Here is a 17,467-nt window from a genome sequence, read left to right on the forward strand (position 1 = left end):
TCCTATTTTTCCCAGACATTTTCTTCATTTTCCCATTTTCCTCTATTTTCTTTTTGCATTCCCGAAATGCATTTTTGTATTTCATTTGGCCTGCGGCTGCGACTGCGGCTGTGGTTCTGGCTCTGCCTGTGAATAAAGTTTAGCGCAACATTTTGATGCATTTTGATGTCTGTCTGGGCTTTTCCACATTTTCTTTTTCCTCCTTCTCTTACTGTTTGTTGTTGTTGTTGTTGTTGTTGTGTTCTTGGCTGTTTTCCCAGTGGCAACGGTGGCGTATGCGTAATATGATTTTGATTGGCTTTGAATAGTGTAAAGCATTATTTGCCTGGCTTATTTTTCTTTGCTTGTGTCGGGAGTAATATTTATATTTTCTTTTTATGTCTAAGCTTTAGAGCTTTTATTTGTTGATTTTATTAAAGAAAGACTTTGACTGGTCTTAACCTTTGAGTTGTTTGGGAAAGCAAGAAAAATCATCAGGAGGAAAATGAAGTTGGGAAATATAGCTTATGGATTGATAGAACAGGAAAGGTTTTAGATTATTTTAAAAAATTTGTTAAACAATTTTAGCATTATTTTAAGAAAATAATTTTGTAAACAATTTTTTACATTTTTTTAAGCAATTTTTTAGGCAATTAAAAATGTTGTAAACAAGTTCTTTGAAAGCTTGTAGACAATTTTTAAGACATTTTTTAGACAATTTTTTAGAAATTTATTAGACATTTTTTAGTAATTTTTTTAGACAATTTATTAGACAATTTTTTAGACATATTTTAATGAATTTATTAGAGACTTTTTTAGCCATTTTTTAGACCATTTTTTAGATAATTTTATATAAACATTAAAAGATAATTTAAAAAAAAATCTTTGTTATTTAAATGTTCCCAACAAATCTTAACTAACTTTTATTAGACAATTTCATTTTTACTTGTTTTATTATTTAACAATGTATTGTAAAAATTTTGTACAACATTATTTCTAGACTTTTTTCCTGTTTAAAGTTAGTTTTAAAAGCTGTATTTTAAGTTTTATATTTTTAGTTTTATATTTTGTCGTATCTTTTTTTGGTTTAATATTTATAAGTTTATATTTAATTAATTCCCTAAGTTCCAGTACATTTTATTAGACTCTGAAGTTTTGCTTTAAATTTGTATTTAATTTTTTATTTTAATCTATAAAAATTTAATAACATTTTTCTAGAATTTGGGTTTTAATTTTTTTTAAATTAATATTTCCAAATTCAAAACTCATCTGCTAGATTTATATATTGTTTTCCTTACTTTTTCTTAATTTATTTGACATTTTCTATTTATTAACCCTTTCATCTTTCTTTCTTTCTAAATATTTTCTGAAAGTGTACATATGTAGACTCCTCAAAAAAAAAAATAAAAAAAATAAAAATATGTAAATATAGAAACAAAAATATTCTTTGCATGCGAACCCGTTGTCCTTCTTGGCTTTTTCCCATCAAATGATGCGCAGCCAGAAAGGAATGAAATCAACAAATATTTTCATGACATAAAGAAAGGTTAAGGGCTGAAGGCCAAGGGTAGTGGCCATGCCAATGAGAGGGGACACAGTCATAAAATGCGCCGTCAACTGTCCACTTTTCGTGTGTTTTTCTCCATTTCTGCGCTCCAAGTGAGAGCGGGAAGTGGGGATGAGGGATTGGTCACCAGCTGCAATAATAAAATGGCTGCGATCCCCTGCTCCTTGCCAAGGACCTTTGGCCATTGTTGTTGTCGCTCGTAATTTATGGAGCAACAAACAACATTGTTGACATTATTGACAAGCGGGGCAGCCTGCTGCTGCTTGTTTTTTTATACCCTAAAAAAAGTGTATTTAAATTTTGTTTAGGGGTTTGTAAGGCCCTAACAATGGATGAAGAGTATTTAATTTGTCATCAGAAAACTTGATTTAGCCATAGGAATAACTCATTTATTAAAATTAATAATATTCTGTTTGATATTTTCTATTTTCGATAATATTTCGATTTTTTTCGATACTTAAAATTTCTATAAATAAATTATTTCGATATTTTTCATATTATATAAATAGTATTTTCAATATAATTGTTTTATCGATATATTTAACAGATTTTTCTCATCGATATATATCTCCACAACTTATAAAATCGATCCCCTGAAGGGTATAAGAACTTCTACCTTCTAAAATAAATAAATTCCTTTTCACTCGTATTTTTTTTGTTTGTTTTTTTAGAGAGAGTCCTGTGAGGGAAAGCGAAGGGGGCGGTACCACTTGTAAGGGAATTGAAACAATTTGGCTTCCATCGAAATGTGTATGTTTGTTTTTATGATGGCCGCCGTCTTATGGCCATAATTTGCCAGCTGCTGAGTTTTTAGTGGCCCCCCCCCAAAAATATATTCCCAATCCTCTAGCGGGTTTCCGAATTATTTTTGCCTGGCTTTCATTATAATTTGTCCACTTTTTGGCTTTGTTTTGAGCGGGTCATAAAACATTTGGACAACATTTTAATGAAACATTCAGTTTTGGGGAAGGAAAGCACTTCAAAAAAAGCTTTTTTTTTACAACGAAAAATAAATTTATATATTATTAAAAAATATTAGGATATTTTTTATATGTTTATTATTTATATAAACAATTTTTTAAGTTACTTTATGATTTTAATTTTGTGTTTAAGTTTTCTCTTTTAATTTGGAAATTTGAAGTTTTCATATATATAAAATTCTAAAAATAAATTTAAATGAATTTTTAAGTTAGTTTTACAAGCAAAAATTATATTACGTATTATATAAAAATACCTAGAGAATCTGTATTTGCTATTTCTTTAAATACTCTTTTTTTAAAGTTGATTTTTATATTATTTTCTTTTTTTAAACCCAGTCTTTCCTTTTAATTTAGAATTTTATATTTATTTAAAATTATTTTTATTATTTTTATGATAATCTTTGGAGTTTTTCATAACTAATTTGCCTCTTTTTGCAGCTTAAGCCCCTTAAATATATCTGAAAAAATTTGAAAATTCATTTAGCACATGCTGCCAAAAGCCACAATTTGTGATGCCGTCGGGGGAAAAGTTTCGATTGGATTGGTTTGGATTTTTGCGCAGAGGATGAGGGGCGCATAAAATGTTTATGGGGCTCCGGCTTCTTCTAATTAGGAACGCATGCAGGAGGAGAAAGAGACGAAGGACGATAAAAGTCCTGGCGCGGCATCGTAAAGAACTCGCAGCGAAATGGCCTCGCGACATATTGAATTAAATATTCAATCATAAGAAGAAAACAGCAGCCAAAGTTGTAGTCCTTTTTTTTTTAGTTTATGAAATAAATTTTACCTGTGTTATATAAATTAAAACAAGAAAGGAAGCTAACTTCGGCACGCCGAAGTTTGTATACCCTTGCAGATATTATTTCATTACATTTTACCTATATTATTATGTTTACAGTTTGACAGTTACAGTTTCGCATTCCCAGCTTTACATTTTCTCTACATCTACCGATCGGTTTATATGGCAGCTATATGATATAGTTGCCCGATTTTTATGAAATTTCTACCAAAATTCTAGAATAATAAAAAAAGCTTATATCTCTGTGTAGATGAAAAAACGTTGAAAAACAACGAAGTTTTAATTTTTTCTATTAATTTCCCGATCGTTCCTATAGCAGCTATAAGATATAGTCGTCCGATTTCCATAAAATTTTTACCAAAATTCTGGAATAATATAGAATGGCCATATCTAAAAAATGGTGTAAAAATATTGAAAAACAACAAAGTTATAATTTTTTTTCTAAAAATTTATCGAACTTTTGTATGGCAGCTATATGATAAAGTCGTCCGATCCGGCCCGTTCCGACATATATAGCAGTGAGAGTATATAGAAGACTATATGCAAAGTTTCATTCAGATAGCTTTAAAACTGAGGGACTAGTTTGCGTAGAAACGGACAGACGGACAGACGGACGGACAGACGGACAGACGGACGGACATGGCTAGATCGACTCGGCTGTTGATGCTGATCAAGAATATATATACTTTATAGGGTCGGAAACGTCTCCTTCACTGCGTTGCAAACTTCTGACTGAAATTATAATACCCTGCAAGGGTATAAATATTTATTTATATTTATTATAAATTAAAATCTGTGCCTATTCCAATCAGAGAGCGGATCGTGCTTCCTTCGTTCCTTTCATCCTTCGTTCGTTAGCATTGCCGAGGAAGGATTGAAGGATTGGAGAATTGTCGCTCTCTCGCCGCTTGCAGCTTACGATTATTCGCCAGTCTCCACTGGAGAGTCTCCAGGACTCCGCCATTTCTTTTTTCTTTTATCGCTAGAGCTGGGAAACGATCGATAGTGGCACCATTCGATGTCTTAAAAGCGAACATTCGATATTATCGATTGAACTATCGTTAGTTTCCCATCTCTATCCAAGTTGTTCGGAAGGAAGAACGCGTGCTCCTCCGAAAATGGGCTTAAAACTGGTTAAAAACGGGATAAAAACGGTCGGAAAAGTGCGGAAAATCATTGTCGTGACGTGTAAAAAGGAAATATGATCGAAAGCCGGAAAAATCTATGCCCGGACGGCGTAGCGTTCGGTTTTATTTCAGTTTTTGTTTGCTCCAATTGCAAGTGCGAGTGCGAGGGAGACAGAGCGCGGCAGTGCTTGTCCCGTCACTTTCCGCCTTGCTTTCGTGTCCTTCTTTGGTTTTGATCGGCAAAAAGCGCAGCCGAGAAAACGAATAAGAAAAAATGTAAAAAACGGTACAGTGCCGTTCGTTTTTGTTTAAGCTTTATTTACTTTTCCTTAGTTTTATTGTATTTCGCTTTTCTCTCTTTCTGTTTTTTTTCTCCTCTGCATATTTTCCTTTGGTCTGCTCTCATCTCGTGCTAAGTTTTTTCTTCTTCGTTTTTGTGTTTCTGATTCTTGCTCTCTTCTGCTCTCTTATAGAGAGAGAGAGAGAGAGAGAGAGATCCTGGGAATACGATCCACATTTGTGGATTGCAAATTCCAAGCACGGTTTGTTTTGATTTCCTGACTGGAAGGTATTTATACAGAGATAAAAATCTAATTTAAAAACCCTAAGTAATTAATAAATTATAAATAACATTATAATATATATTTATTTATATTTATTATGCATTTCTGCCTATTCCAATTGGAACTTAGCTTCAGAAAAGACGCATGCTCCTAAGAAAACGGGCTCAGTCGAACCTGCCTCATGTCCTTGTATACATATATATGTATGTAAATATATATTTATATGTACTATACATATCCTTGTATACATCCTCCTTACCCCAACTCCTCCCAGAGTGACATTTTATGGCAACGACGTCAGCTGAACTTGATAGACAATTTCGAGTGCGTCATAAACATTTACCGTTCGACGTGCGGCTGCTCCTTGAGATCCTGGCGCTCCTGTGAGCTCAACATAAATTAACTGCTACACTGCCACTCACATCCATACATCCTCGTACACACCCAGCATCCTTGGGGCAAAGTTCAGGCCTTGCATCTGACACAATGTCTCCTTTGCCGAGGGAGATGAAGTGCCCAAATGAGTGGAGATTGGCGATGGCGATGTCGAGATAGTCGGGCGAATGGAGTGTCGCCCAAGTGTGTGATTGTGTGTGATTGATCCTGGTTGTCTCGGTTGCCTCAAGTACAGAGCTAATATGCTTAAGACAAGCGTAGGCCTTAGACCTCTCTGGGCTCAAATTTGCAATTACTTAATATGGGTTAATGATATGAAATAGATGTGTTGTATAAATAAATGAAATAATTTAATTGAATATTTAAATTTAAATTAAAACAATTAATTTAAATATTTAGTTACATAAATTTAATTAAGAACTTTTCAGTTTCACATCAAGATTCCAATTAGATATTACGGACATTATCGATTTATCGATATGTAACAATGCAGTGCGATAAATCGCGATTCTTTTTGATTTATTGAAACTTAGAGTTTAAAAAAAAACTTTATTACTTCTCAGAAATCTCCTTAGCTTTTTATTAATATTAATAAACCAAATACCAATAAAACCTAAGGCTTTTATAAGTAATAAACCAGGTTAATAACTAAATTAAAAAATATAAAATATATTTTCTAGGCTTAGAAAAGCCTTTACTATGACTTTTACATCCCTGAAATCTCCATAATTTTCAATTGGATTTCCCAGTCAAGATCATGTATTCCGTGTGTGAGAATCAGCAGCCCCCAAGGGGGTTCTTCCCCATCTTTAACCCCTTTCTGGCTGTGAACTCTAATCCGTGATAAATAGACGCTGGCTGCCTGTCTAACCATTGCAGAAACGAAGCCGGAATCCTAAAACCCATTGCCTTGGCTTCCCCTTCCCTACCACAAAGGCAATTGTGCTGCAGGCGGCACTTGGGATTGGGTGGGTTATTCTCCTAAACTCCTGAAAAGGAGGGTACAGGGGACGTTGTGCATATGCACGGCTTGTAATTTAATATTTTATGGCATACAATTAGGCGCAATGCAAATGCCACGGGCTACGTGAGGCAGCTGGGGAGTGGGAGGACTTGCTGCAGTTGTTATTAGTTATGTCGGTGGCAATTAGCCGAAATAATTCGTAATCCTATTAGCAGGCACACACAGAGGCAGGCAGGCATGGAGAGAGAGATAGGCTTGTCAAAGAACGTTTCTTCCGGCAGCTGGCAGCCATTTTGTAGCGTTGAAGATAGCATCCGTTTCCGTTGCCGTTTCCGCTTCCGCTTCCTTTGTGCTTTATATAATTACATGCATTGCAAATTACAGTTTAATCTGGCTCTTTCATTGCATTTTCCCTTCGGGATATTCATCCTTGAGGATATTTATTTTTGGGGAAGGCAAACCCAAACCCAAACATTGTTGTGGCTTCTAAATTAATTTCAAATCAATCAACAATCATAATGGGCTTAGGTAAATATTAATGCTACTTAGTCATGACATGTCTAACGTATTTATTTATTCAGTTCATTGAAGCCAACGTTGGCTTTGTATAATTCAAACAACAATAAGAGATATTCCTTTATTTGCTTTTGTACTAAGACTGAGGAGGTTTCTTGGCTGTGATTTGTGTGGCTTAAATCTAAAGACTAAGACTTAAATTCGGGCGAGAATTCTGCTATATTATTAAAAAAAATTACAAGCCCATCAGAAATAAAAAGTAGAGACTGAAAACTATACAATACAATTTAAAAAAAGGGAAAAACATTCTAAATATGGCTTCAAAAATTCCTCCCAACTCCCCCCAAAAAATTTGCCATTAGTTTGCCACAATTGGATGGCAGACAGTGGACCTAAAAACGATTTGCAAATCGAGCTAAATGCAATCCGAGTGCCGCAAAGTGACCGCAGAATGCCAAATGCAGTTTTCCCGTTCCGGGAAATTGGAACAAAGGCTCCGGGTTCAGCCTCTGATTGGGCCAAAAGCCAATGTGTTATGGTCCTCCATCTCCGTTGACATTTGGCCCATAACAAAATTATGTTAATACCCAGACTGAGCTCCATTGTTGGGCTTGCAACTCGTAAGGGAATCCTTAACCAGAATCTGGCATTCAGAATTTAGTAGCCAGAAATCAGCATCCAAAATCCACAACCAAATCCGAGTTAGAGTTAGTCCCCGGAATCAGTCATGCCTTGGCACATGGTGGCTTAACTCTCGTCTACAAATGTAGAAAGCAAGACTTATATTTTATATTCTGACTGGCAGAAGTTTCCGGCTTTTGCTGATTTCTATATTTTATTTTTTAATATTTTGTTTTGAAAATTTAAGCTAACGAACAAAGGCAAACCCATGTGAACTCATTATTAAATCTGAAATCAAAATTCAGATCTCTGAAATCAGAAATCTGAGATCAAAAATCTGTAAACAAAAATCTAAAATCAAAAATTTGAAATCAAAAATCGAAAATCAAAAATCTGTAATAAAATTTCTAAAAACCATTAATGAGAAACTTCTCCGTAACCCAATGTACCAATTAAGGTACAGTCCCGCTTCGATAACTATCTATAGATAGCTGAGCGGCTTAAAAATTGTATATTCTCTTCAGCTTTATTTTATTTAATTTTTTTTTTATATTTTGGGCTTCAGTTAAATTCCTCCGGTGGGGCAGCTTAAATTGCCAAATTTATGGACCATTACTCTCGCTTTTTCTCTGTCTCTGTCTCTGTGTTCCTATAGCTATAGCTGTCTCTATCTACTGTTTCTGTCTACTGTCTCTGTCCTTATTTCAGTCTATGTTTCTGTCCCTTTCCCCGTCCCTTTACCTGTCCCTTTCCCACCACAGCAAAGAACTTTGCTGCATTTTGTTGCAATTGCAATTTCTGCACACTTACAACGGTAATTCGTGTTAACTTTTCGTGTAATGTGCAAATTTATAGCCCCCCGCACTGGGAGAAAGAGAGAAGGAAAAAAAAAAGGCAAGAAAGGGAGAAAAGAAATGTGCAATGACAAGTCTGGCCGGTAAGGATGGTTATTCATACCTGAAACTAGCTTAAGTTATGAATGTCCGCACATAAATTTATGTATTTTATAATATTTGGTTTCAATATTCTATATTATAAAATAAAAATGTATATCAATCTCTCTCTCTCTCTGCCTCTAGCTACCCTCTGCCGCCGCAGCTTCTGTCAGTGCGCCCCCCGAGTTCACCTGTCATGTGTGCATCCCAACCCATCTGGATGACCCCAAAGAAATGTTGCTTCCCTGGAAAAGTTCAAGTTCTTATTAATAATCGTGGAAAATAACCAAGGATCACTGCAATCGAAGGAATGAATCTCTGCGAAGCCTGCCGAGTAAAGATGAAGGATAACTGTGTGTCTTCTAATTGTGGGTAAGTCCAAGCCAAATTGTTATCCTAAATACATTGTATATAAAGCTGCTAAACAAAAGCTGCTGGAACAGTTCGAACCTTGATTAAATTGATCGATTAAATTAAAGCTTGCTTAATTATATTTCAGTTTACATTTGTTTGTGTTTTAGAAATAAGAAAGTTGTTCTTGGTTTTTATGGCGATATACATATATAAATTAAGTTGATGCTGCTTAAAAAAATCCCACACAATCCTTTACCAACTTTTGCAGTTCCTGTTCCACCCATAGCCTCCTCCCCTGTAACCCCTTGTTTGTCGCCCAAGTTGGCCATAATTTACCCAAGTCCTCCGCCATGTCTACCAATTGGCCAAGGATCTCTTTCTCTCGTTCTTTGCTTTCTCTTGCTTCTCCTCTCTCTCCCACCCACCTGCTGGCTCATGTGTGTGCCAAGGTGTCCTTGTCTTTTGGCCAAAAGGGCGACAGATTTATGGCCCAAAAGGCAGACGATTCCGAGGGGTTAATAAAGCTTAATAATTCCGATTCCACTCGAGTGTTAAACTCCAAGCTGAACCCAAAGTTCGAGCTTTAGTTGCCCACCTGGAGCCCACCTGTCTCCGGAGGTCGTAAAAATTCCGGGAACGCGCACATCTATCAAAAATTTATTTTTACTACACACAAAAATGAAATTATATAGTCAGCCGCTCAACTTGATGAATAAGTAGCCATAAAAAACAAAAAAACGAGAACCAAAAGCCAGTTGGGAAATGGAAATGGGGGAGGAGAGGGTGAGAGAGAGGCGAGCTCCTGGCAGCTGGACGTCAGCATAAAAATCAATCTAATTTCATTAAAGTCAGTCAACATAAAAAACGGACATCGCTCTCGGTCTCTTCCTGGTTTGCCTTTTGCCATTTTCCTGCTGTTTTTCCTTCAAGACAATGGGGAGAATTGTGGGGAAAAGCAGGAGAGGGCAGGGGAATGGGCACTTGGGAGTGCTCTGTTTTTTTTTGGGGTTTTTTTGGAAGGGGGTTTCGAGGGGAAATTTAATTTTTCTGTTAAAAAATATATATAAGGAAAAATTCTGGATTTCTTGTCTAGGGAAAATTCAAAGATTGAAAATTTCAACATATTTCTACTATTTAAAACTTCAAAAAAGCCTTTTCTAACCCAAAATTTAGTTCGTTAATTTATTCAAATTCACCTTCATCGAGTTGGCGATCCATCAGCCTTGACTTGGGTACAGTTGCTCCCAAAAGGTGGGTTATTCTATTTTATTTATATATTTTTTTCCAGTAAAAGAAAGTAATTCCTTTGCCAAGCATAATGTAAATCTCGTGTTAGGGCCCCGCACATAACTCAGGCCGAAACACGGGCAATAAAACATTTTCCATTTTCCCACCTAATGACACACACACGCCCACCCACCCACATCACATCACCCACACTCCCACACACACGTGAAGGAGTGAAAATGGGGGGAAAAGCCGGCCGGGTTCATAAATTCAATTCCATTCGACCAGCAGCTGCAGTTGATTTGAGTTGAGACTCGCGTTTCAAGTGATTTTCTTAATGTAGTTCAAAGGAAACCGAAGATCTTGGGTAATGGGAAAATGGGGAAAAGGGAAAGGGTTTTCGTTTTTCGTCCTGGCAAACTCCTTAAGTGCTCCGCCTGATCTAATAAATTTTCACTACGCCGGGGTCCTGCTTCTGGCTTTTCCTCCGAGTTTTTGGAGGCGTTACAGATTTTTGAATAATATTTCACTTGCAGGTGGCTATGCATCATGTGTGTGAGTGTGTGTGTGGGTGTGTGCTGGTGTAATTGTCTGAAAAATTACCATGTCTACATGACACGCACCCACGCACGCGCCGCCATTAAATCACATTTTCCAAAGGTGTATTTTGGGTTTGGGAAAAATGGGGGTTGTCTGGGGTGTTTGCATATTCTCTAAGATGTAAGACTTGGGTAAAGGTTAGCAATTTTTTTCTGGGGCATCAATTATTATGTAAAACGTAAGCAATAAATATTATTCAAATAAATAAATAATCATTTAAGTATTGGAAAAGAAATACGTCTTACCGATGGTTAATTTAAGATATGGCCTTGACATTGTGTATAAAAAATAAAAATAAAATAGAAAATTATCAAATAACTTTTTAGGTTGCAAAAATTCATTATTAAATTTTATATGTAAAATTATAAATATAATTATATTAAAAAATATACATAAACTACAAGTCTGAGAAAGATTATATAGACTTGGGGTTTATTTTTCTGTGTTTTACTTATTTTCTAAAATATTTAATAAAATTTTAATGTACTTAAAATATTATTTTTTTAAGATTATGATGACTTTTTATATTTTCAGTGTGACCATTTAATTTTCTTTGATTTTTGTAACATCAAAACCTCTTAGAACTTCTTGAAATTTAAAGTATATATATTCTACAAAAACTAGTTTAAATAATTTTATATAATTATTTAATTATATACTATAATAATAATAAAAACTCAAATTATTTAATGTGACCAAAGGCACACGAAAATAATTTAAAAGCTGCTTATATTAAATGCGAGGACTCCACCCCAAAAACAGTTTGTTTCTGTTAGCCAGAATTTCCAATCAAGCCAAAAAGTCCCCGAAATAGTTAACACATTTTCGCATTCACCTGTCCTCGCACTCACCTGTCTGTTGTGTCCTGTCCTGTCCTGTCCTGTCTCGCCGCTGTGCAGTTGTCAGGAGTGTCGTGGCAAATCTCAGCGTTTATTTTATGTTTGATTGAAACTCTGATTAATTTCAACAGTCACAACGCCCGCACGTCGTCGTCCTTGTCGCCGAGGTATCCCGATTTTGGATGAAAGCCCCGCCCCCCTATATTACCCCCTCCCATTTTCCCCCTGTGTATGCCGTATGTTTGGTGTTGTCAACACCTTGGCACAGGTGCGACTCATTCGCTTTCGGCTTTCATTTGTAATGAGTGCTGGGCACACGTACGGCGCATTGGTTACACGGCAGGAGACACGGCACCGGATGCGGATACGGATGCGGTGGCGGATGTGAACGTTAGGAGTAGGGGTTGGGCACACCCACCCCAAGTATGTGTGTGTGTGTTGGGGGCACAATCTGTCATACGCTTTTGTTAGGGCATCACAAAGGGTATAATGATTTTAAGCAATAAACTGGAATAAACTGGATAAGAGATGGTAAAAATATTTATGTTATCGATAATTCTCGATATATGCATATTTATGAAGTATTTTAAAGTATTTGTATTAAAATGTTTCATAGAATTTCTTGTATTTTTTTTTAAATTTCTCATTTATTTATTTTTTTTTTTTTAATTAATATCTACATTAGTTATACAATTTTCTGTGCCCTTAGAGCATTCCGAAGTCGTGGTTGACCTTCTCCACCTGTTTCATCTGTTGTATTCGCATGATTATCACTTTGCACGTCCTAGCAGCCCGATGCTTTATAGTTCCGTTTGGCCGGCCCATCTGCTCCTGGCCTGGGTACTGTTTATGCGCTTTGCGTGATCACATTTAGTCCTGGGCAAAGGACATACATACACCAGACGCTGTGGAGTGCTACGCAGGTTAAGCTGAGCTGGCTCATAATGCAGGCAACAAGCTCGTAACTCTCGTGGATTTAATGGCCGCCAGTTGTTGTTCTTGTCCTTGTGCCAGAAGGAGTCCCTGGGGGAAAGAAGGAGCAGGAGGAGCATCAAAAGCAGGAGTTAGAACCAGCTAAAGCCAAGATCTAATTGCTGAAAATCAGTGTATAAACTAACCCTATCTCTGCGCTTAGTCTTTTTGCTCCTGTTATTATCCTTAAAAGCCGACAAGACGTTGCCAAGGCCATAACCAAGTTAAAAGCAGCTAAAATAGGCACCTGGGACCTGAGCCAAGAGTTGGAGTTGTGTTGTGCAGGTGCAGCTGCAGATGGCCAGGAGTCCTCGCGTCTCCGCTAAGTAAGTGCCGAGCTCCCAGGCTCTGGCTCTGGCTCTCAGAGATTCCTGTGCTCCTTCGGGGGCCAATCCAGTGCCACAAAATTTATTGACTTTGTCGGTGTGTCCTCAGCATTATCCCTGCCGGCATATTTCCTTCAGCAACGGGTTTAGCTACTAAAATAGTTTAGCTTACGGAGGTCTCAGGCAGGACTCAGGCGGGACTCAGGCTTGATACACAAAGGATAATCAAGACTGAAAGAATTTTAAAATATTATTTATTTTTAGTTTAATTAAAATTAAAACATAAGCAACATAAGAACATATTTTACCACATTAAATTTGCTTTTCTGGCTTTATCTGCAAGTCAAAGATAGCCAGGATTCAGGAATGTCCTGTCTTAATAATTTGGCACCTGGACTAAATTAAAACTGAAGTCCTGGCCATAAATCCAGCTGAGTTCGCCCACAAACACAACACACACACACAGAGAGAGCTCTCCCATGATGATGATGGCAGTGGCAAAGCCCCATCTCAATCTCCACGACCAACTGTCGTCCAGCCATGTCCTTGCTGGCCATGTTTTGTCTCCTGTTTTGCTGGACTTTAACAGCCCGGACCAAGGGGGGGTGGGTGACTGTGTTGTTTATGGGCACGTGTAATCACTTGGCCATGGTCCACTTGATGGCCATCAACTGCGACTGCAGCCAGCTGCATCCTTTCAGCCAGGAGTCCACTTAACGCAGCAGGTTCCTATCGTAAATATCCTTGAACAATGAACACATTCGAATTGTAAATAACTTTAATACTTGAACTTATTAACTCTTAGTGTGGTTTTAAGTAAATTAAAACAAGGATTTTTTATGCGGTTTTTAAACGTTTCGATTTAGCTTTTCCCAGCTGAGTCCTAAATTCTTGAATCCTCGAAGTGGTCGGCCTCCCTCTCTCACTCTCTGTCCTATTTTAACTCGATGACCCTTTGATTTCTGTACCTCCGTGCACCTGCACCTGCTGCAGGACACGGAAACAGGAATGCACAGAGGAGAGCCAGGAAGAGGAGCACATGGCTGGAGGCAGACATTTGGATGGACACTCCGATGGAAGGACACACTCACACACATGAGCACATTCCTGTGAATTTTTGTGAATTGAAATTTTTGAAATTTCCCGTCACAGTCTGCACTTTTGCAGCGCCGGCCCAGACACATTGGAATCCCGTTAATTGCTCCGAGCGGTAGCTGGTGGAATGGGCGGGGACTTTGCACCCTCGAAAGGCCTATAATGGAAAAGGTGAGGGATGCTCGAAAAGGATTACATCGGCTCCGGCTACACTTTAAATTATAGCAGGAGTGTCCTGGAAATAGCTCAAGTTTTTAAATCAGTTGAAAGTGTGGCCTAAAAGTATGCAGCACAAATAATATCAACAAACTTGCAACATTAATTTTTTTAGCACTATTTTAATTGATTTTCAAAACAATTTTTTTTTAAATATTTTTTTTTATTTAAACAATTATATTTTATCAATAAATAATTTCATAACAATGAAAACCCACAAAAAATAAAATAAAATTAATTTAAAAAATTCTAATTAAATTCTAAATAATAAATAAATAATAAATATAATAATAATAATAAATTATAAATACAACTTTGATATATTTTTGGGCACTAATTTTAATTGATTTTTGAAATATTACAATATTTTATTTTAAACCATTTCATCAGGTAAATTATCAATAAATTAATTAATTAATCTCTTGATAGTTGACTAATTTAATTTAAAATTAAAGAAATTTCCCTCCAACAACATTCTTTTTTTTAACAGACCTCTGTTAACTTCAACTGTTAACCGCCCAAAAACAACTGTTGAGCTAACATAGAGAGCACGAGCAAACCGTACTCTTCGGTTCGATTTGTGGGCGAGGGGCGTGCTCTTCATTGAGTACCCGCTCTCGGAGCAGTTCTCTTCGCAGTCGGTGGCAGCACCAAACATAACGGTTCTCAAGTCAATTTTTGTGTCTCGTCCGCGTCGCGTCGGTGTTTTTTCGCGTTCCGCATTTGTTGTTAAATTGCAGTGTTTTCCTATTGTTTAAACCGAAATCGCACTGCACCTGCACTCCGCAACATGTTTTTTTATGTTTTTAGTTAGTGTGTGTGTGTTTGTGTGCGATTAAGCTGAAAGAAAAACGAGTGCCTGGCCGAAACAAACAGCAAAGAAGCAACAACCACAAGTGCAATACCAACAACAAAGTGGCGACAGCTGTTTCTTAAGATTTTTTTGGCGAAAAATGCAAAATACAGCCGCAAGACAATAAAAAAAAGTAAACGCTAAAGACAAAAACACAATTTACACAGCAGCGTTTACCGTTTTTTTTTTTGTCGCAACAACAGCAGAAACAAAAGTGAGGCAGGCACAAAACAAGTGAAAGACGAAGAAGAAGTGTGCGCAAGTTTTTTCTCACGTGTTTGGCCGAGACGTCGACTGAGGCAGCGGCAGCGAATGCAGAAAGAGGAGCAGGAGAATAGGGAAATTCCCATGCGGCCGTTTATTCCACATTCGCGATGATGATGGAAATGCCAGAGAAGAAGAGCGAGACGACGACGATGATGATGATGATGATGAAGCTGTCGAAACGAGAGAGTAAAATTACAGCAGCAGCCAACAGCTGTTAGAACCAGAGAGCGAGACAGAAAGGTGTGTATGAAAACTTTGCCTTGTGTTTGTTTTTGCCGATCCTTGATCGTGACGCCCTCCCCCCTTGTCCCTCCCTTGGACTTTTCAGTAAGTGTGTCAATAAGAGCTCAACTGGGATTTAAAGAGTGCAAGAAAGAGAGGGGAAAATCACTTGATTTGTCGTCGCCTAATTTGGCAAAAAAAAAAAGAAGAATCTAAAGGAATAAGGAAAGCACAACAAACAAGAAAGTAAACACAAAAAGCATATCAGAAAAGTGAGCAAGCAAATCGAGAAAGAATAACACAGAGTCACAGCAGCGGGAAAATAATTGGGATTCTGCCAAAGTATAAGTTTAAATGATATGTATATACATAAATATATATGTCGGCGAGTTGGTTGCTAAGTGCAAATTTGGAAAGCTTGTTGCTATGGCAACAGAACTATTCGGCATGCTCAGGTATTGGTAGCCTGTAGGTGTCGCTGGCGCGCAGGCGCAATGACAGTTGAGTCGGTAACAGGAGTGTTACTGAGTGAGGTCTGTTCGTCTGTCGCAACAATAGGAGAGAATGAGAGAGACAGCTTGAGATTGTCTAGGAATGACATCTGAGTGAAAAGTAAGAAAAGGTGAAAGGGCCACAGGAAAAGTGGCGTGATGACAGATTCGATTTGACTGCGCAGGCGAACAGAACTCGCTGGCTCGACTACGGTTAAATTAAATAACGGATATCTCCGACATCAGAAGTGGGATTCACCATAGCCTCGCGGGCATTCTGATAAAGTGATTTTCGGTCGATATTAAATTCAGTGGCGCATCGAAGGCTTGCGCAGCCGCGTGGTGCGAGACACCGGAGTCGTGATAGGCAGTCAAATGCACTGGTCGCGTGTTGAGCCGGACGGTTGCAAGTGTCATCAGTGTCGGCCAGAAAATTTGGGGAAGAATGGAAGACAACAACAACAGCACACTGGCGGAACTGCGGCTGAAGTGCGGAGAGCTGGAGTGACGCACTTCAGGCGTGATAACGGTGGTCACATTGCATCTGTGTGCACGAGATGGGTATCAGCGGCTGCGAGCGGCAGCATCAGCTGCATGTAGAAGCGAGTTGATTTGTGTGATTCAACAGTGACAGTATCGGGTGAGCCCTTTCCAATTATTCTTTGATTTGGGAGCTGAATTGGCTAAAAGATGGGAATAGAGATGTGTTTGATTGCAGTGTTGTTTGCACATCTGCCTTCCCATTGGCGAGCCCTGTGCTACGATAGGTTGTGCTTAGACTATCGGAAGCAATATTCGAAAATGGTTTCGGACAGTGGCCTTTGCCGCTTATGTCAGACCCTGTGAAGGAAAAATGTTTCTGTTGAAAAATAATTAATTTAAAAAATTACGAGTTGCCGTCTGTTTGGTCTGCCGTGCCGTTTGGTTTGAAGAGTGCATCTTCTACCTTCAACATGCAATTGTTAAGGCGTTTGGAATTTATCATGATTATTTGCGATAGTTTACATAGATGCATGTTAATCATGGCAAACTCGGAAGAAAAGGCTTTCCGAAGGCTGAAGGTTGTATTAAATGTGTTGACTGTACCAGAGTTGCCATTTAACGTTACCAAATGTGGGTTTCTTGAACCTACTACGCAGTATCTGAGCTATGAGGTGTGCGGTGGAGAAATCAGACCCAATTCCTAGAAAATCCTTACGTTAAAGGTCCGTCCTTTTAATCGGTGCAATTAAGAGACCGTCGTAAGACCATTTATTGAATTGGTGCCTTATTTTCAAAAACGTGCGCCTCGATTTTCTCAGATCATGAGACAGATTCTTCGGCTTCAAGTATCTTTAAGTGAAATGACGATATTCAGAAATTGGAACGAACGTTTTTAATATTATTACAAATGAGCCTGTAATCGTTATTTGTTGGTTCGAAACATCTGATCAAATTTGAAACAGATATAAGCTCTTGTGGATATGGTCCAATGCTAATACACCTAATTAATGGAGACCCTTATGTTGGTGGATATATTGGTAGAACTATGTGTCTTGTGGAGTCCAAGTAGCCTTTG

The 17,467-nt window shown here is 37.6% G+C and overlaps 1 protein-coding gene across 5 annotated transcripts in view; it reads left to right on the top strand.

Annotated features, from left to right (window-relative positions):
- Positions 1-14,661: 14,661 nt before the first annotated feature.
- Positions 14,662-17,467, top strand: part of LOC108080311 (uncharacterized protein CG43867) — a 121,763-nt gene continuing 118,957 nt past the window's right edge. For 3 of the 5 annotated variants that reach the window (XM_041775137.2, XM_017174996.3, XM_070287783.1), the window contains exon 1: positions 14,679-15,436. The gene's annotated coding sequence lies outside the window, so the exon portion shown is untranslated. Of the gene's footprint in view, positions 15,437-17,467 lie in introns of all 5 variants that reach the window. The other 2 variants (XR_011445487.1, XM_017174997.3) reach the window with 2 other exon arrangements.

The sequence above is a fragment of the Drosophila kikkawai genome, chromosome X (genome assembly GCF_030179895.1).
Source record: "Drosophila kikkawai strain 14028-0561.14 chromosome X, DkikHiC1v2, whole genome shotgun sequence".
NCBI classification, from domain to species: Eukaryota; Metazoa; Arthropoda; class Insecta; order Diptera; family Drosophilidae; genus Drosophila; species Drosophila kikkawai.